This window comes from Lemur catta, chromosome 1 (genome assembly GCF_020740605.2).
Source record: "Lemur catta isolate mLemCat1 chromosome 1, mLemCat1.pri, whole genome shotgun sequence".
Lineage (NCBI taxonomy): Eukaryota > Metazoa > Chordata > Mammalia > Primates > Lemuridae > Lemur > Lemur catta.
The window spans coordinates 207503966-207525885 of record NC_059128.1 but is presented as its reverse complement, the minus strand read 5'-3'; the positions used below and the strand labels follow the sequence as shown (position 1 = coordinate 207525885).

General features: G+C 37.4%; 1 long non-coding RNA gene across 1 annotated transcript in view; it reads right to left on the bottom strand.

Annotated features, from left to right (window-relative positions):
- Window positions 1–21920, bottom strand: part of LOC123641781 — a 176423-nt gene that overhangs the window by 83042 nt on the left and 71461 nt on the right. The window contains exon 3 of the long non-coding RNA XR_006736346.1: window positions 20980–21134. This is a non-coding gene — a long non-coding RNA (uncharacterized LOC123641781). The remainder of the gene's footprint in view (window positions 1–20979; window positions 21135–21920) is intronic.

Sequence of the window (21920 nt, the reverse complement as noted above, 5' to 3'; positions counted from 1 at the left end):
TCCAGTGATGGAGAGCTCACCCCCTCATGAGGTAGCTCAACCTAATGTTGAACAGTTCTAATTTTTAGAAATGTCTTCTTTGAGCTAGAATTTTGTTTCCTTTAACTCTCATCAAGTTCTGGTTTTATGGTGAATGAATTAATTCCTTCTTCCAGTAGACATTGCATTGGAGATGAATGTCATAATAGCCCTGAGTATTTGCTTCTCCCAGATAAATATTCATCTAAAAATAAGTTGCTCCTAAAATAGGGCTACAAGAATTTGATTTAAAAATAAATATTTGGGTAATTAGAAAAACATTTATTGCTCTTGGTCAAGACTTAATTATATCTCCCTATAGTAATCTATAAATTCTATGTAATCCCAATTAACAAATATATAAATTATAAACAGTATAGGTTCCAAATGGTTATTTCCCCCTAGAACTGTCAAGGCTTATCTAACTTTCTATGAGCTTACTATGTATCGGGCATGATTCTATTAATAGCTATTGTGTATACATCTATATGACAGACAAAATCACTCTCTAATGGGGTTTACAGTTTAGTGGAGAAAGACAAGAGAAAGTGGAGAAAGACAAGAATTATCCTTTAAGAAGGCTTTAAGTGAGATGAAAATATAACAGGGCAGAAGGGTAGAGAATGACTGGGTTGTGGATGTGTGGGCATGGAGGGATGATGCTCTAGCTAGGGTAGGTGGAGAAGCCTCTTGCAGAGGTGACATTGGAACTAAGACCTTAAAGATGAGAGAGACTCAACCCTACAACTCAAAGGAAGAGAGTCCTTCCATAGAGGGACCAGCAAAAGCAAAGGCTTTAAGACAGTTCATTGTGTTGAAGGGACTGCAAGGAAGGCTTGCTGAAGTGGAGTGGTCAAGGGAGAAGATGATGAGTGGGGTGGTCAAACAATCAAAAGTTAGCTCCTGTGGAGCCTAAACTCCAGAGTAAGCAGCTGAATTTCATCAGAGCATTTTAAGCTGAGTAGTGATAGGGTCTGATTTGAGAAGGTTATGGTTTTCTATGTAAGGAAGCAACTGCAGCATTATGGGGAGAAAGAATGGAAACAGAGAGACAAGTTAGAAGCCCAGAACCAAGAAAATGAAAGCTTGAGCTACAGTAGTAGCAGAAGAAATGGGGATGAGAACTAGGGCTTTGTATTGTATCTTGGAAGTAGCACTGACAGATATGGCTGATGGATTGAATAGAGAGAGTGTGAAGGAAGAGAGAAACTGAGGACAATGCCAAAGATGTTGGCTTTAGCAAGGGGAAAAGTGTAGTGCTGCTGTTTGCACTTCTGATTAAGACTGGGGAAGCAGCAAACAGAAATTGAGGGTAGGAAACAAGAGTTCTTTCTTTGACACATTGGGTTTGCAGTGTCTATCAGACATGCAAACAGAGATTGTGTGTCAACCATTGGAGAGGGAACTCCAGAGCCTGGAGGGAGAAATCAGAATTGGAGAAATAGAGTATGGAAAGGCATGGGACTGGATAAGATCCAGTAGATGGAAGAAAGGAGAAAATAGTAGAGCATAGAAAAGTGAGGAAGGGGAGGAAAGGAAAGGAGATGGGAGAAGAGGGCAGAGGAGAGAGAGAAGCCTGATGTGCTCTTGTACTAAGTGATTAGATTTAAGAGATTAGACAGCAGAGAAGACAGAGAGAGAGTGACCATGGGCGTTGGAGGAAAGGCAGGAGAATGTGGTGACCCCAAAGCCTCTGAAGAAAATATATCAAGAAAGAAAGAGTAATCTCCAATGTCAAATGATGACATTGAGATTCAAATAGGATGAGAACAGAGAACTGACCATGAATTTGCCAAATGAAGGATGTCAATGACTTTGATAAAAGCTGCTTCAAGGAAGTGCTGGAGTGAAGAGCCTAATGAAGTGGTTGAGGAGAGGATGAGATGTGAGAGAATGGTGACAGCAATATGACAACTCGGAAGGATTTATGCTAAAATGGTGAACAAGGAAATGGGGCAAAAGGAGGAGTGGGAAATAGAGCCAATGTTTTTTTACTTTTTTCTTTTAACTGGGTGATGTTAAGGTATATCGAGATGCCTAGTGAAATGGTCCATAGTTAGCAATGATAATGAATGAGGGAACAAGGTAACTGCAAGGGCAAGAGGAGATGTGGATCAGGCTCACAGGTGGAAAGAGAAGATTTGCATAGGAGCAGGGACCCTTCTTTTGCTTCACAGGAAGGACAGCCAAGCATATATGGAGATGGTGGTTTTGATGCAGCAATGATGTTGCTTTGATTTAATCCCATTATTTAAAACATATAATTGTTATCTGGAAAAATAAACATGCCTAAGCAACCAGAAAAATATTGTGGAAGAGAATAAGGGTAGAGGTATAGGAGAGTGGGTTATGAGATCTACCAGAAATGAAACTGTTTGATGCTATACAACAACTAAATAGAAAATCCAGTAGAGCACAGTACATATGAGAATTTAGAATATAATAAAGGTAATCATCAAATCAGCAGGGTAAAGATGGATTGATCAATAAATGACGTTAAGATATATTTCTAGTTGTTTTGGAGAATATGAGGTTTGATCTCTGCTCCACTTTTTAAAGCAAAACAATTTGCAGATAAAGCAAACATTTAAACATAGAAAGCACCGTTAAAATATTTTTTGAATGGGGAATTTTAAAAACATAGTTTTGGCATGGTGAAGGCATGACATGAAGCTCAGAATCATAAAGGAAGGAAAATAACTAAATTCAACTACGTGAAAATTTAACAAAAAATATAAAATAAAAATAAAACACAAAAAACTTAAATTCAACTAAATAAAAATGCTGTTGTATGAAAATATCCCATAAACAAAGTCAAAAGGCAAGTTACAAACTGGAAAATAGTATTTTTGATACCTAAGACAGACAAAGTACTAATTTTTTTTAATATGTAAAGGACCCTTAGAGAGCAATAAGACAAAGAAAAAAATAATCTAACTGAAAAACAGGTGAAATACATAAAAAGGGAGCTCATAGGAAAAAGAATACTAATTGCCAATAAACATATAGAATAATGTCCAACCTCACAAATTAAGAAATAAAAATTAAAATAACAAGATACCATTTTTCACTAATGAAATATTAAAAATTTTGAAAATACCTAGTTGGTGAAAGAGTGGAGAAACAGACAATTTGAAAGGGGCAATTTGGAGATGTTTGACAGACACAAGAAGAACAACAAACATGCATGCATGTGCCCTATGACCCAGTAATACCACTTGTAAGAACTTAAACTTACGGATATTCTTGTATGAATGGTACAATGAATGATCAAGAATGTTTATTGCAGCATTATTTGTAATTTTAAACATTGGAAACAATTTTTATCAATAGAGTATCATTAAATATAATATTCAAAAGATAATTAAATCAAACTATGATACCTTCATGCTATAGAATATTATGCAACAATAAATAAGGATGAAGCATAATATATGTGGATAATATGAAAAGATAAAATATCTTAAGTAAAAAAATGTTAAATTATGAAAACTTGATCCCATGTGAGCTTAAAACTATATCAATATATGTTATATTGGTATAGAAATAATCTGGAGTATACTTTGAATTATTTACATTAGTTTTCTCTGAGGAATGAGATTAGGATGTTGGGACAATGATGGGAATACTTTTACACTTCATCTGATACCTCTCAGTATTCTGGGTTCTTGTTTTTGCTATGAGAATCTATCGTTTCTACAATAAGAGAAGTAGTTTATTTAAAACTTGCATCCAGAGCCAAACACTATAATCCAGATATTGTCTAAAATCTGCAGAATGCAGTTTGTGGCTAATACATCCTTTGATCTAGCCACTCTGCTAAATGTCTTACAGTAAAACTCTCTCATCTTTTCTTAAGTCCTGATCTTCAAATAGATGATTCCAGTTTATTTAAACTTCACTTAGATGACAGGATTCAAGAGGCTTCAGCATTTTAAGTGTTCACCAGCAGAGAAACTTTGGATTGTTAATTTTATAAAAATATTTTTTAAAAGATACCTGGATCTCAACACAATATTCCAAATCATATCCTAATGAAAAGAGAATGAAACTATCACCTCTTTTCTTTTTTTCTTTCCTTTGGTTATTTGTTTATGTATTTATTTAAGGTGTACAACACAGCTGTTAGTGGCAAAGGTGAGACCAGCACTCAAATCTCCATGTTGGTTTTGAGTTTGTTCATTCATTCATTCATTCATTCATCAGGTACTCCCAGAGGGTAGCCTGGATCCCAGGCTCTTTCTGTAGCTCTGGAACACAGTCATGAATAAAGCAGACCGAGCTCCTGTGCGAGTGCTACAGTTGATCACTTTCATAGCTGTGGGTCAAGAGCTGTTCCCCAGATCATTGCACAAGAACCTGATAGACCTGTGCAACGTGTCAGTGAGCAAACTTCCCTGATTAATCATGATCAGCAGAGTGCTTAGTGGGAGCTTAGCAGGAGCTGACATAGTACTTTCTCACCATAGATTTCAGGGGAATTTCAACTCACATATTTCTGACTCACTAGAAATTTAAATACGTATTGGGCTGTTATGACAGGAAGACTTGATATCCAAGATTCTTCGGTCATAGCTATGAGTTGAAAGGGTAAAGACCCTCATTCTGTTAATAAATAGATAATAATCACAATAGATTCTTTTTTAAAATTCAAACATGTCACATCTTAGCCAGTACCAAATTTGGTCCCCTAGCTTTGCTAAGATTGATTGGAGCACTATAACATAGTATCATATTTGGTAAGTAAGTATGAAGAAAAGACTTTCCTCCTGCCATATGTTTCTAATTTCAACTATACAAACATTTCAAAATATATTTATAGATTGGGGGAGAGTGACGAAATTTTCCTCAACTACTCTTAGTTTTTAGCCCTTGAAATAGGTGCTTTGCAGGTATTGTTTCATCTTAATCCCACCCAGATACCAAAGAAGGAGCTAAAGTTTTGGATTTAGTGACCAGGGTTTATATTCCAGCCCTGGCACTTATTAGGTGTCTTGTTAGTGGCTGGCCTGTCTAAGCTTTCAGTGTATTTGCAAATTGAGAGCAATAGTACCTGCCTCGCACAATTGTGGTGAGAATTGCACTTGGTGTAGTTTGAAATTAAAGTGTAGTAGAATTGCACTTGGTGTAGTCTTGTGGCCTCGTGTATGGTAGCTATTTAGAAAACACGAATCCTTCTTTTTTTTTCCCCTCCCCCTTTCTTTCAAATACTGCTTTTTTCCACAAGGGTCAAGAGACCTGCTTTGCAATTTGTCCATGGATTTTCTTTTTCTGCCTAAACCTTGCCCAGGATGCCTGACCAGATTAGCCCAATCTATTCTCCAGGGGACCAACTTTATGCTCACTCCTCCTACTCCTTAGATGGATGCTCCTATTTTTTAAATCTATAAAGCTTATTATATATGTTATAATGGAAGCTAGATTTAAGTGAGGGTCTTGGAATCATTTTTAGTGACTTACCCATAGTCACTGTTAAGAGAACGAGGTACATACAAATACTCACAGTATATTATTCCATGAAGAAAAACAAGTTGCAGGACAGTATGCTCAATGAAATTTCATTGTATGTTGTAAAATATCCACCTAGTCTATTTGTATATGCGTAGAAATAATTTTGGAATGATGAACACACCCAACAGTGTTTACTTTTAATGAGTGAAATTGGGAGGTAAAGAATAAATGGGGGGCCGGGTGCAGTGGCTCACGCCTGTAATCCTAGCACTCTGGAAGGCCAAGGCAGGTGGATCGCTCAAGGTCAGGAGTTTGAGACCAGCCTGAGCAGGAGTGAGACCCCGTCTCTACTAAAAAAAATAGAAAGAAATTATCTGGCCAACTAAAATATATATATAGAAAAAAGAAAAAATTAGCCGGGCATGGTGGCGCATGTCTGTAGTCGCAGCTACTCGGGAGGCTGAGGCAGTAGGATTGCTTAAGCCCAGGAGTCTGAGGTTGCTGTGAGCTAGGCTGATGCCACGGCACTCACTCTAGCCTGGGCAACAGAGTGAGACTCTGTCTCAAAAAAAAAAAAAAAAAAAGAATAAATAAGGGAATTTTATTTTTTACTATGCTGGTGTGTTATTTTAATTTTTCATAAAAATTATGCAGCAAAAAATTATTTTAAAAATACAATGAAGAAAAACTGTGTATTCAGTTTTGAAGAACCTGGAATTAGATATTTGAAATGTTTTCTACACAGATAACAATGATTTAGTCTCTCATTAACATTTTCTAATGATAAAATAACCTTGCCATTTGGCTAATCATGTACAAACAGAGATATCTTCTTTCAGATTATTCAATGTACCACAATCTGAATTCACATCCCATTTGAATTTCAGGTGACCATTAACATTACAGAACTAAGTTATCTGCTAAGTAGAAACTACTCTTGAGTTTGATTACAGATAATTCACAAACCAGAAAGTACATAAGGGTAGGGCAAATTAAAGTACTTATTAGAAGGCATCATGTTCAAATAAAGTATTTTTATTCACTTCAACTAATTTTTATAAATCATGTACTCATGTCCCTCATGGTGCTGTGCATTTTTACATATATTTTTCTTACTTGGATCTCAAAACAAACTGCTGAAGTAGATTATGCTAGCTTCATTACAGATGAGCAAACTAAGCTTTGGTGGAAAGACTTAAAGTGACTTGCCCAGGGTCACTTAGCCAATGATCTCAGAGCCAAGACATAAACTCTACTTTTCTGACTCAAGAATTTGTCCTTTATTCTTGACATCATATTACTGTTGACTGTAACTCTGATTGACTCATGGTTTCCCAGGAACACATAGGAAAGCCAAAGGGGCTCCTGAAATCAACTAGCACACTCTTCCCTTTGGGATGTAGCAGATATCCTTTCTCCATTGTCATTGTACCCATCCTTATCAAATGTCTACATTTACAGTCATCTGCAGCAACACCATAGCTGTCCAAAAAAACAAGATTGCTCGATTATTATTGAACGTTTTTCCGTGTGTAACAATAGCCAGTAAAAAACTGGTTAACAACGACTTAAAGAAAATAATATCTGCTATGTACTCTTCAGTAAACTCTTTGACTTAAATTAGAATTTCATTGTGCTTCTTTATAGCTAAACAAAGCCTGCATCTTGTTGTAAGTAATAGAACTTATTTATACTTGATGTCCTTTGAAAAGTGGTGGCATTTCAGCAACTCAAGCAGAAAGTCTTCTTTAATTCTTCCAGACAAAAATGACACGTAATTATCAGGTAACAGCATTGTTAATATTTACATATTGGCATAAACCTATCTGTTCATTTCCAAAACTGTTTGAGATCCACCAGGGGAGATGAATTTGTGTTTGTGTCTTTATCCAGCCTATCAATGTTTGAAGGGCATCAATAGGAACCAAAGGATCACCCCAGGTACCAGAACCTGCATGACCAGTTGAATTTCTGTAGCTCCGTGACATGTTTGCATGGCTCTTCTCATTGCCAAGATTTTGGCCAGCATTTCTTGCTCGTCATTCTTCATATTTGTCTTTGCATTTTGGGTGAGTCATTGCCATACTTGTCACTGAAGCTTCCTGGGATGAAACTATGGATGTGTTTTCTGTCATCCCAGACAATCCTATTGGGTGAGTCTACTTTTAATTATGTTGTTTGTTTTTGTTAGTCTGTGGATACTTAGGTATGTCAGCTCTAAGTCAAGATACAAACTTTTTCATAAAGCCTAGCCTGTAGCGAAGTTTTAAATTTTGGAAAATGGTTGATGAAATTTACATGTGATCTCCAAGACAAACCCCTACCCAGCACTCCCAACACAGGTACATTCCACCACTGGTCCTAGGTTCATACCCTTGACCTAGTCTAGTATGTGATGTTGGACAAATCACTCCATTTCTCTAGGTCTCTGTTTCCTTCTCTATAAGATGAGGGTGCAGGTCTGTCAAAGGCATGCTTTGTATCACTGCCCCTGTTGTGCCCATCTCTAGTTGAACATCAAACTCTTTCCTGATTAGCCTGGAAATGGCTATAGCATCCTTGATACAACATCCTCAGTATATACATGTAGATCATACTTTATTAAAATAACTTTGGGGGACATTTTTTCCTTTGCAACATCTCTCTTTTCAAGTTAGACTCTTTTAGAGGATATTTGGGTTTTTATATTACATATTTATAGAGAATGAAGGGACCACCACCAATGACTGGCACTCTTAGAAAGTCTCCCTAGTGGCCTAGACTTGTGCCAGGTACACTGGTAGTTAGGATCTGCAAACGCCAATGGTCTGATGAGTTTAATGGGTCTGGTGATATTTCTGTAAGATTGACCTACAAATCTTGGATTTAAATGCTAGCTGGATTGAGGGGGTTGCCTTGCTATTTTATTGCAAAGATGAGAGATGATGTTTGGGGAGAATTTTACTTATTTTATTAGCAAACATTGTAGCACTTACCAAGTGCAATGCTCTCTTCTAAGCACATTTCAAGTATCAATTCATTTAATCATCACAATGTTTCATTTAATCACCACATCACTATGATGTGGATACTATTAATACCCTCATCTTAGAGATGATGAAATCAAGTCTCAGAGTGGTTAAGCAACTTACCCACAGTCACACAGCTGGTAAAGGGTGGAGCTGGGATTTAAACATATCATTCCACCCTTGGATAAAGTTCTTAACCTCTACATTCTTTTCCTGCTTCATGTTGTAAAAATTCAATGGAACTTGACCTGTCAGGAGGGTACTCTTAAAAAAATAAGAGGTTGTCCTCAATCAATATCCACCTATACCATAATAATAATGTTGTGAGTATTAAAGTAAATAATACATGTGAAAGATCAAGTCCACTGAATAAGTGCTTAACCTAAGCTTCTGCCTTCTGCCCTGCTTTTTGCTATAAAGAAGATTGCAAATATGTGAATCTAGGAAAACATCAAGGAGATATATTCTCTGCATGTTAAAAGATATTTTTAATACTGAATCTAAAATGACTTTTTATTAAAAGTGCCAGTGTAGAAATCAAATAAATGAAAGCAAACAGTGTTTTGGGGAAAGCAGAAAATGAAAAGAAATATCATTGATTGTTTAGTAAATGTAGTGGTGTTTTGCATGTACATTTACTCTGCAGTAATATTCTAAAAATCCACTGGTTAACTGAACTTTACCACATAACAGGGGAAAATTTTTACTCCTACTTACTCTCTCATGATTTCCTTGTCATAGAGACACTGAGATTTCCTTTTATTTGACCTGATAAGATATTTATCAAGAGTCTTCTCACTTGAAAACACTGTTCCATTCATCCCTTTCTTGGAAGGCAGCATCAAGGTTCTAAGAGCTCAAAGGGGCTCATGACAACTAAGAAAATTTCTCCTGAATTCATTCTATCCATGCTTTTCACTCAAATGCTGTCAACAGTATTTAACAGTTCATTCCATGGATGGTACCATCCATTGATTGGGATTTCTTTGTAAGTGGTCCTACTGAGCACAGGACATCTTAATAATGCCATTGCAGCCTGAAAGAGTCAAAGAAGAATTTACAGAGGAGGCTTGAAGAAGGAGTAGGATTTTGAATGAGGGAAGAGATCTGAATTAGAAAGGCATACGGGTATGCTGGGCTGGGGAGACAGCACTGGGGAGTGGGAGGAGGGGAATGAGGCTGGACTGTCAGAGAGAAAAAGTTTAATTTTTATTCCGCATGTACAATGATATGTTAGTTAAGTCTCTTGGTTGCGAGTGACAGAAAACACAATTCAAATTGGTTTAAATGGAAAAAGGAGTGGGGGCCGGGAGTGCCACAGGCCCACTGAACAGAAAAGGCCACACAGCAACTTGATTCGAGGCTCACATGGTGCCCTAGAATTCCCCTCTTAGTAACGCTGTTCTGCCCTTTCTGTTGGTCAAGCCTCTAATGTTTTAGAGAAATCATTTTGGAGGCAGAATTGAGGCTGGATTGGAGATAGAAAATTAGAGGCTTAGCTAAACAAAAGGGCACGACTGTCACAGTCTAGGAGGGAAATGGCGAGAGGCTGGACTCTGGCTGAGGTAGGAACCTGGAGAGCACATTTAGGGGGGCTAAGTAATTGGACTCTGGGGTGTGGGGAGGGGGAAATCTAAGATTATGCTAAGTTCCAGCCTTGGTTGACTGGGTGAAAGTTTGGATTTTCATCAAGACAGAAATATAAGAAGTTTGGTGGGGGGAAATGGATAAACTTGAATTTGAATTATCACTGGGACACTCAGTTGCACAGTTCTGGTCGGCTGTTGAATATATGCATCTTGAACTCAAAAAACCACTCTGGGATGGAAGTATGGATGTGGGATTTGTCAGAGTACAGAGGCCACCAAAGAATGGAACACTTTAAAGGTTTTGGAAGAGAAGAAGGAAGATCTGCAAAGGAAACAAAAAGGAGGGCAGTTAGAGAGGTATAAGAAGAACCAAAAGACATTTACCACAAAAACAAGCAAGAAGGAGGAAGAAAAGTACAAAATTCTAGCTAAAATTAATTAAATTAAGAGATATAAGATGTCCAGACGATATAGCAAACTATAAGGTCACTATCAAACCAGGTCAGTGGTGGAATCCATGGCTTCAACAATTGGTTATTGAAAAGGAGAATCTCAAGTAACAATTACATCGGGAGAGTTGACATATTTATTTATCAACTGCTAGATGAAAGACATTATACCAAGCACATTGGAGAAATAACAATAAAAAAACAAGCTACAGTCCCTGAATACCAAGAACACAAATTTATTTTATGTTTAATTTGAATTCAATCTGGCATTATAACTTAATTTGAAACATGAGCTGAATTTATTCAGAGGGGTTAAGCTTTCTAAAAAGGGAAGGTGGTTTATATACCAAAGTGTGTAATCAAGATCGGAGGATTTTATTTAAATAAAAATCAATCACGTATGATTGTGCTCATCAAAATTATTCCTCGTTATCTCCGTTTAAGCCCTAATAAGTATTGCAACTTTATCCTATTTCTGGAGTATTCTTGCCACTAGAACAACTTCCAACTTTTCCTGCACAGTGGCTTGATATAGGAGGAGGCTTTCCCTTAACAGCAATTGCTACTTAATGACTCTTGCCCCAGGGCTGTTGAAAGCACCTCTTCAGTTTCTCCCTCTATTCTCTCCTCCTTTGAATCAAGCATGGTAAGTGGTATGTACCTAAAAGATGGTCACTTCACTCTGCTTGTCTATATTTTAGCTCCTGGACTTCTGGTGTTTCGTCTTAATCTCTCCTGTAATGCAATATGACTTTTGAATTTACTGCAGTTCTTCCCAGGGTCTCTGGGAGGATGTAAAAATTCCACCAATGACAGTGGTAGTGGAGTCCGTAATTCCCATGACTTTGAAGGCACTGATGTAAGCGGTAGAGTTTGCACTATAAATGTTTGAGCAGATTTGGGATCCACCCCTCACCCCAGGGATTCTTCATTCAAATCTATGGACATGCTTTCACCAGATTTTTGTGGATAACAGATCTTCTTCTCTAAACTCACAAACCTTCAAATAGGAGCATCGAGACCAAATCAAAACTCTCTGTGGCTTACATTAACTCAACAAAATTGAGAGGGGACTCATTTACCTCTTCTAATTTTTATTTCACAATTCTGGCTCATGAAATCTCCCTTGCTGTATTTTCTTTGCTCTTGTCACCATTTTCTTTCTTGCTTTTTCCCTAGTAATGGGCCATATATAATGCAATTGAAAGGCAATCAGAAACAATTTCTGGGGTATCTGTTGTTTTCCATTCTCCCCGCCTCTGTGCCCCTGCATTGGTGTGGGCCATCAATGGCCAGTTGTTTCTGTGTAGCATGTATGTGTGATAGGGTCTCCCTGTAATTACCCTTTCCGCAGCCTCTGCCCCTGAGCAGCACGGCTTCTTGGGTTACTGAAGGCTTCGCAACAAACCTGACTTTGTTCTTTTAGCCATCTTCTCTCAATGCCATCTCATTAAAGTGTATTGCCAATTAAAACAGCCCGACAAATGTCTTTCCACTTATAACCTGGCCTGAAACTGCCTAACTTTTCTTGTTAAATGGGCTGAATATTCCAAAATAATTTAGTAAAGAAACATGACAATCACCAGTTCATGTTGTCACCTATATTTTCGAGAATTTGTGTTAAGCACAGACCACCAACTTTTTAAACTATTGTTCTGTTCCAATAATGAGGCAGGCATAATTTCATTTATTGTCCTTTAGTCTTAAGTATAAATTGTGATAGACTATTAAGACCCAGGCACTAAGAGAAACAATGATTGACCAAAAAGTATTAATATAAGGGCAATGGAGATCCCAAATGTTGAGTTTCCTATGGGAATTTTGGGAAACTAAAGCTTTTTCAAAAAATTCTTACTAAAAAGTGGTCAAATGTTCTGTGCCTAGATGAGAAACTATTAATAAAGGTTTACGAATGTAACAGTAATTACACTACTTATGATTTCCAACAGACTAACCAATATCACTGGAGATGAGATGTAGCCCCATTTCCCATCACATGGTCCTTTCCTCAGCCTCTGTTTTGTTTTCTTGAGAATCAATAATGATACAGAAGCAGAGCAGAGGAGTGGAAATGAAATTTCTCAATTTGGGACACAATCCTGCTCCCAGTTATTGGTAGGCAGTGGGTGTTTACTGCCTGATCTTTATATCTGGTTGTCCTGTCATATTCCTACCTCCCTGTAAAGCAAATGCCTTCTCAAAAGGAGAAAACAAAAAATAAATTAAAAAAATAAAAAAGATATTTTACAGTTTTTAAGCAGAAAAGGCATACAGGAAGAATTTTAAAAACAGGTTCCTTGTCCCAGATGCAAACTATTAGTACTGAGTCCATTAATTCATTTATTTACCTTTATTTACTGAGGTTTCCAAGGAGGTTATACAATGAAGGGGTTAAAAGTGCAGGCATGGGTTTAAACTTTTTGGATTCAAACCTAAGCTCCACCACTTTGTCATCCTATGACCTTAGGCAGCAAAGCTAAGATACATTCTTTAGTCTCCCTATGCCTCAGCTGCCCCATCTGTAAAATGGGGTTGAGGATGAATTGAGACAGTCGATGTTAAGTGGTTAAGACAGTGCTAGGCACATGGTAAGCAATCACTGAGTATTAGTATTATTATTCCTATATATGAGATAGAGTTCTGAAAAAATTACAACAGCATATGTCCGTCCTTTAATAACCCTATGTGTATACCTATAATATATGTAAAAACTTAATATAAACTTAAGTCTCCTGAAAGGGACTGATGTGAAATATGAAAAAGTTTTTTGAAGAAAGGAATTGGAACTGGCTAATATGAATTCTTTATAAATATATACACAAACTGTTTCGACTTAAGACTGACTAGACAGGCTATTTCATGGTTGTGCTACTGTTTACACAGATCCAGTCCCATTCTTTTCAAAGGATTAGAATCTGGCATTAGTTACTTTTACCCTCCTGAATCTTTAAGGATGCAGAGATGTGTTCCTCTGATTTGAATCATGAATGATAGTGGAACAATTTTCTATACTTATGTTTCTTAACCCTTAAAGCGCCTCTATAACATATATTTCTTATTTTATAGATATAGAAATTGACACACAAAAAATGCACTGTAGTTGAGACCAACATTATCATATTGGCTAAAAGTACTAGGTGCCCATGTCTTAATTGTGAAAAACATGTCTTTGTACCAATACACAGACTCACCAGATGACTCTTCCACTGATAAAGAAATAAAATATATAAAGTACAGGAAAAAGGTGTCATCGTATTCTCATATTAATATATCTGAGTGAAGCTCAGAGAGAGAAATTACTGGTTACACGCTCAGCAGTAGGGACACCAGGATCCAATCCAAGAGGTTGCTGATGTGAAATCCCTGTTCTTTCCATGACATTGAGGGCCTTTCTGTTTTTGGTGACTTCTATCTACTGTCCTAGTTTTCTGGGTAACATGCTTGTGCTAGAGGTGACAATGGTAAAATGTCAATATCAGCCAACTAAGTGAGCATTAACAAATGCAAGTTTAATGCTTCTACCAGAAGATTCAGTTGGGCTGAAAGGATTTATCTGAGCAATCCTCTTTTGTTATATATTTTTCGTAAATGGAGGCATATTTGTCCCAAGATACATCTCTTAACGCATAAATTTAAATATGTATTACAAAAACATGCCCACAAAATCAAAGGATTAAATCAAACCCATAAATATTAAATATTCACATTTTAGATACTTTAAAAACTTTACCTACATTTAAAATTAACAGTTAATCACAAATTCAACAGAGAAGGGGAGGGTGTACAAGATCTATGTAGAGGTAAGAAAGACATCTCAGAACTTATCACTGTAAATCCTTGCAAGCTTCCACCAGAAGTCAGACTATGCCACAGTTAAGAGCAGGTATTTCGGAATCAGACTGCATGTTTTGAACAAAGGCTGTTGAGGCTACTTAATCTTTCTATACCTCAGTTCCTTCATCTATAAAATGGAATAGTAATGCCTGGGTGGTTGTGAGGCTTAAATGAGATCACTTGCCTGGCACATGGCAGTCACTTGTTACGTGTTGCTTGCCTGTGGTTCCTTCCACTCCACCAATCTTATTCTTTTCAAAAGACTGCCTTTAGAATGTACTATTTGTCCAATCATTAAGTGACATTTCCCACAGAGAAAAAGATGACAGGATAATTTGTCTTTTATCTCTCCTTTCTAGTTCCTCTTTGCCCAAGCTTTGCCTGTTTGGCCTGGCATGCTTGTCTCAGCTGTCTATGTCCAGAGGTAGTCATCACCATCTAGAACTTTGAATGAGATGCGTGGTGAGGCTGGCTTGCTGCTGTCCACTCAAGCCGTTAACATCTGGATGTCCAACACTTATCTATTTAAAACCAGGCCCCCTGACTCCATGAGAGAAAGAGCACCTGAGGGTTTCCTCCGTGGTCTGGAGAGGCTTCTCCAGATCATTCCAGGTGACTTGGATTCAGTGGAGCTCGAGGGAGGGGTGCAGTGAGCTGTGAGGGTAGTTATTGCTCCAACTTTGAAACGGCCACAGAGCAGAATGGTAACAAAAATCAAAATCACAAACACTAATGAGGCTCCCTAGTTGGTGCCAGCTCTATTCCTGTCGCCACCCTCCACAGCCCCAGAAGAGAGTGGAGGATTATAGGTTTGGTGGAATCCTTGGGGCACATTCAAAGAGTTTGAGGTTTTGTTTGAAAGTCTGTTTGCAGACAGTAAAAAATGGATTAAATTGCCTCTGCAACACAAAGAAATGCCAGGTCTCAGTAGAGGTAAAACACCAGAGACTTAAAGTGCTACTAGAAGCGAAATAATGAAAAGAGTCCAAAATACTGGACCATCTTTACAGCAACACTATATACTTTACGTTTAAGAGTATATACATTAATTGTGATGGAAGGAACCAGAGAAATAATGCATTTAATAATGTCATTTCTTCTTGAAAAGAAACGAATTAAGGACCATGGTATATGTTATATATGCCTTTTTAGAAAGCACAATGTAAAGTTATTTCCTTTGTTGTATTTCCCATTGCTGCTCCCTCCTGTAAAACTCAGATTCTTTATGCATAATTTCTAGAAGTGGAATAGGTAGGCCGAGCAGTATGTATACAATGCCACGAGAATCCAAACAGTGAATGAAGAATAAAGATACGACTTTTTAATATCTTAAATTGCAACATTTAAACTAATTCTAAGAGGTTAAATTATTTGGATTACTTTTACACATGTTGAAAGCATTAAATTACATATCTAGGGGAAAATAATGAAAAAAATGTCCATGATGGCTATGGCAAGATCACACTAATAAAAAAGAACCACATATTTAGTGAGATATTATTGATTATCCAAGCTTTAAAGTACTAACATTTTCGACTGATATCACCTAATAAAGATACCGGGGAAAGACGAGTTACACAGACACTATTCTTTTCCTTAAACGGACTAAATCATTTCTACTCTCACACAAGGAGATGAGTAGCTCTTTCTAAGGCTGAATTAGTATTTCCAGAACTTAAGAAGTCAACATGTATAATATTCATTGTATATATATTTTTTCTTTTTTGCCGTTTTCTGCATGTTTGTGCGTGCATGCATTTTTGCCTAAAAGTTTGCTGACAGCCTTCACTATGGTGGACATTGTTCTGGGCATAAGGGGAAAAGGACATGGCCCAGTTCCTGCCCTCAGTGGGAGCTCCATTTCCCACCAAGCAGCAGACTGCGTGTGTGCTGCAGGAGGATTAGGGGCCGTTGGCTACAGAGAAGGAACACATGGTTTGAAAGAGAAGGGTAAACTTAACGGAGGAGTGTATGCTTCAGTTGAGCTCTGAAGGAATGTTAGAAATTATTTTGAGCATGCTTTTTTATCGTAAAAGTGTATCATGCTCATTTTTTGTTCAAATTAATAGACTTTATTTTTTAGAGCACTTCTAGGTTTGCAGAAAATTGAGCAGATAATAGAGAGTTCCCATACAGCTCCTGCCTCCCCCTCATCCCCATACAATTTCCCTTATTATTAACATCTTGCATTAGTGTGGTGCATTTGTTAAAACTGATGAACCAATCCTGATACATTACTATTAATTAACATTTACAGTTTACATTAGAGTTCTCTGTGTTACATAGTTTTGTGAGTCTTGACAAATGCATAGTGTCATGTGTCCATCATTACAGTATGATACAGAATAGCTTCAATGCTCTAAAAACCTCTGTGCTCCACTATTCATCCCTCCCTCTCTTTCCATGGACTTCTGGTACCACTGATCTTTTTACTGGCTCCATAGTTTTGCCTTTTCCAGAATGTTGTATAGTTGGAATCACACAGTATGTAACCTTTTCAGACTGACTTCTTTCACTTAGCAAAGTACATTTAAGGTTCCTCCATGTCTTTCATGGCTCGATAGCCATGCTCACTTTTTTACAAATAGAAAAAACTATCCATAATCCCAGAGATAGGCACTATGGACAATTTGATGAATTCTTTCCAGTTTTTTTCATGGATAGATAGACATATCAAATAATCATACTATCTATATTATTTAGAAATCTTTTCTGTTACTTAATGATTTATCAAGAATATCATATTATTAAACATCAGTTTGTAAAGTTACTTGTAATGGCTAAAGATTACTCCATTTCTGGATGTATTATTTATTTAACTAAGTCCCATTCGGCGGCACAAAGGTTATTGCAAATTTTCTGCTGTTGTATACAATGCTATGATAAGTATCCTTCTTGCCAAATATTTATTTCCATATCTTTAGGAAAAATATTCCAGATGTTAATTATATCACACAGTGTGGGAAGTTTTCAGGCTTTTGATAGAGATGACCAAGTTCTGCTCCAAAAGGTCTATAACACTCTCCATTCCCCCAGAGGTCAGGAAACCACACATTTCCCTATACCTCATCAAAGCAAGGTAACATCCTTTTAAATAAGGTTTAAGCTAGAAGGGTATTTGGCATGCACTTACTGAGTGGTTAGGAAGTTAGGAGAGGGGAGAAGGCATTGACGATGGAAATAGCATGAACAAAGACATGAGGTGAGTAGGCATGATCATGTTCAGAAAATCAAATACTCCAGTGTGGTTGAAGTACAGAGAGAGCCTGGAGGGGAAGTGGCATAAGCTGAGGCTGGAAAGGCAGATGACAGCTAGATCACAGGGCCGTCAAATGCCCAGCTAGAAGTTTATATAACTTTAAAAGACAAAAGGGAGCCCAAAAGATTTTTGAGAAGGGTGATGACCTAGGCAAAGCCATGTTCTGGATTATTTTGGTGGCAGCATGAAGGTGAACTGGAGGAGGGTGATAAAGAATTCTGAGAACCCGTTTAGAGATATGAAAATGTTGAGGGTGGGGTGACAGTTGAAGACATGAGACAACAATGGGACTGAGGCAAGAAGGATGCCCAGTGATGTTCCAGAATTTCTTTGGCCCCTTTGCATCTTGTTTTCCAACAATTTTCTCCTAGATACTTCTGCATCCACAGCAGACGGAAATTCGCAACTTGAAGATTGTTGCTTTAATATGGGGACTTTGAAGACCCAAAACAAAAAAGGAATTTATTTCCCACTGTGGAATTTCAGGCAATATGACAAATCAGGAAGAACATCTTTAGGCAGAGGCTTTTAGTAACATTTGAAATATGCAGTAATTTTAAAGCCAGCTGAGAATCCTTCTGTGCTCATAATCACAAAACGAAACTGTTCTGGGTTTGGATTTATTTGTATAAGAAGCCATATAAAGGTGTAAAATCAAAATCATATCTGGTTATGCGGTTGGTAAAACTGACTTTATAGGCTGGGCACAATGGCTCATGCCTGTAATCTTAGCACTTCGGGAGGCCTAGGTGGGAGGATTGCTTGAGATCAGGAGTTGGAGACCAGCCTGGGCAAGAGCGAGACCCCATCTCTACATGAAATAAAAAAATTAGCTGGGCTTGGTGGCACACACCTGTAGTCCCAGCTACTCAGGAGGCTGAGGCAGGAGGATCACTTGAGCCCAGGAGTTTGAGGTTGTAGTGAGCTATGACTATGCCACTACACTCTAGCCCAGGTGACAGAGAGAGACTCTGTCTCAAAAAAAAAAAAAAAAAAAAAAGAACTTTGTTAAAAATAATGCAAATGCATGACATTGAGACTATGGCCAAAGTTTGGGACGTTTAGTTACCACAGCTATGACAACAGTCTCTCTTATGGAGCCTTACAACTGTTCGCAGAATTTGTGAATAGAAGATCAGAGAAGCTAGTTCAAGGAGAAGGAGCAGAGGAAATGACAGGTTTAGAAGGAGCTAGTGGTTCACGCACATTTGAATGTCCAGCAATAGCTGAAATGGTGACTGGAACCCAGGAGAGATATTCAAGTTCGCCTATGCTGTTTGGGAGTTCCTCTGCACATTCACAATTGTTAAAATTGTAAGAATTCCTAAAATTTCCTGAAAGCCAAATTTTGGGCTATGTTGGTTAGCTTCATTAAGGGAAAAATCACACTATGAGAACTTTGTCTATGCCATCTTTTTTTAACTTACATATATATTTAGTTTTTGACTCATAATTTACTTGCCTTTTGACAAGTTTGTTTTTGTATTCTCTCACTAATATGTGTGCGCATCTCCATGTGACTCCCTCTCTGTCTTTTTCTGTCTTCTGTTATATAAGATCTTACTGCTGTCTTCACCATGATCACACTTCAGCAGTCAAAAAAAAAAAAAAGATATATTTCAGGTGTTTGAGATGAAGGAGGTTGCGTGAGTTTAACCTTCCTTGGTATCCTTGTGAGCTTTCTGTATTTAATACTTGTTTTATCTGAAGCCTGTGGAGGTTCTAAACTATTAGAAGACACACTTTCTGAGAACTACCTTTCTAGTAGCCTGAAGATATATCATTGATGTTGGGCAACAAAGTTATTCTCTGTAATCCTCTTGATGTTGTAAATGAAAAAGAAGATGGAGCTAGCACCATCTGAACTTTGGGCAAACCATTTGCTCAAAAGGATCATCAAAGGACCAAGCCCTGCCAAAATAATATTTAAAAAAAATCCAGCAGAAAGGGAAAACATTGAGGAGCACTCACAAAAATGAAATTGGTGCAAATTAACTCCATTGTGATTGGAGAGCGATACAAAACAAACTCCCACCACAGCCTCGAGAGGAAAGCCACACAAGACAGACATTGAAGTGATAGCCTCACAGTAGCCATCTTTTAACAGCTTTCTTTCTTCAATGCTTTAACCTAAAAAAAAAAAAAGAAGAAGAAAAGAAAGAAAGAGGGGAAAAAAGGGAAAAAAAGAAAAGAAGAAAAAAGAAAAGGAAAAAAAACCTACCCATTGTTATGCCCCCTATTCATCCTTCATTCAAAGTCATTCACTATGCATTAATTACCACTTTCTTCAATGCACCGGGAGCTCCTAAACACGTCTTGTTTTCAAAGAGGCACACTTCCATGCTTCTGCTATTTATATGCAGAGCCTGCTGAAATGTTCATCCCAAGACTTTGAGATCCCCCCTAATTTTTGCATACTGTAATTGTTCATAAGAAAAAAAGACAAAAGAATGATTTCATGCTTCTAGGACAGTTGTTTGCATCTCTTTCATTTTTCTTTCCAGCTGTGACTGGCAGCAGAAGGTTCTTTAGCAGGTGTCCTGCCTGCCCTATGGTAATTTTTAACTTTCCTTCACTTTCTTTCATGTCTGTCACATTTATAGAGACATTTTTACCCCTGTTGCCTGGTGCTGTTTTTTTCCCCCCTTTCTTATATCTATCTAATATCCAGATTTTTCTTTAATATGCCACTCTCTTTAGGAGCCATTTAAGAAGAGGGAAAAAGATTGAGTTGAGAGTTCAAAAATCTCATCTAGACATTTTAAATGTACAGTACAGTAATTGGTTCTCTGATGCCCACTTTACTCTCATTCCTATGGATCTGATCACTGAAATTTGTGAAAACTACAATGTTGGTTAATGGGAAGTTAATGCAGAGTTGTTCTAGCCACTATTCAGTACAAAGCTTTGATTTTCTAATATTTAAAAATCAGAAGAAAATTGATGGGGTTGGCTCTACAACTAAACTTTAATAATTAAAACTTAATTAGAAAACATGTTTGTGAGTCAATTCAGATAATCATGCAAATTTGTGATATTTTGGCTTATTCTTGGCTAAACAGATATTAATGTCATTTAAAGAAAGCAAAAAAGGAAAAAGAATTAAATAAATTATATATACCTATGGGATTGGATACACTTTCAAGAACCCAAATGGCCCAGGCAAATTGTAAAAATAACTAAATACCATGCAAGGGACACAGAAAGCTAGATTTAGAAGGAAATTATTCCAGCTCCAGCCTTTTTTTTTTTTAATACCTGAAGAAACTGAGGCCCAGAAAAAATAGTGACTTGTCTAAAGTCACCAAAGACTAATGAAAGATAGATTCTGGTCCTATGATGCCAATCACAACATAATTTCCATGACATACCTGCTGCTTAGAAAAGCTTTGTAGTCTTTTATGGCCACTTCACCTGCACAGACATAGTGAGTATTATTTCTTGCCCATGCCTGGCATCACCACATGGCCGTGATCTCTAGTGTCCTGAGGATGCAGTCAAGTTTTCATGTTGTGGCACTCAATGCCTGAAACAGAGTAGTTGCTTTAGAAATGATTGTTACTATTATTGCTATTGTTGTTATCACTGTGGATACCCTTCTAGCATTGTTTGTAGTAAAAAACAGTCATTTTTCTTTATGTATCTGTGCAGGTCTTATTTTCAAAATTGTTTGCAGTACATGTATATTTGGACAACGGATCACATGTATGAAGTCAGTAGTATCTATTTAATATTTCACTACCATAATCAGAGTTTCTAATTGAGGGAGCAAATTGGAAAATATAAATTATAATAATAGGAACTCAGCATTGAAGGGATCTCATAGATTATCTCAATTCAACAGCCCTCCCACTGACAGAATGCACCCTATATTTACATTATATTTCTTATATTAAATAGTACAATGTATCGCAAAATAGACCTAACAACAATTTGAAAGGAAATGAATCCTATGAATAGTAACCATAGCTTTTTTTTTTTTTTTTTGAGACAGAGTCTGGCTCTGTTGCCCCAGCTAGAGTGAGTGCCGTGGCATCAGCCTAGCTCACAGCAACCTCAAACTCCTGGGCTTACACGATCCTACTGCCTCAGCCTCCTCAGTAGCTGGGACTACAAGCATGTGCCACCATGCCCGGCTAATTTTTTCTATATATATATATTTTAGTTGGCCAGATAATTTCTTTCTATTTTTTTTTTTAGTAGAGACAGGGTCTCGCTCTTGCTGAGGCTGGTCTCGAACTCCTAACCTCGAGTGATTCACCCGCCTTGGCCTCCCAGAGTGCTAGGATTACAGGCGTGAGCCACCTCGCCA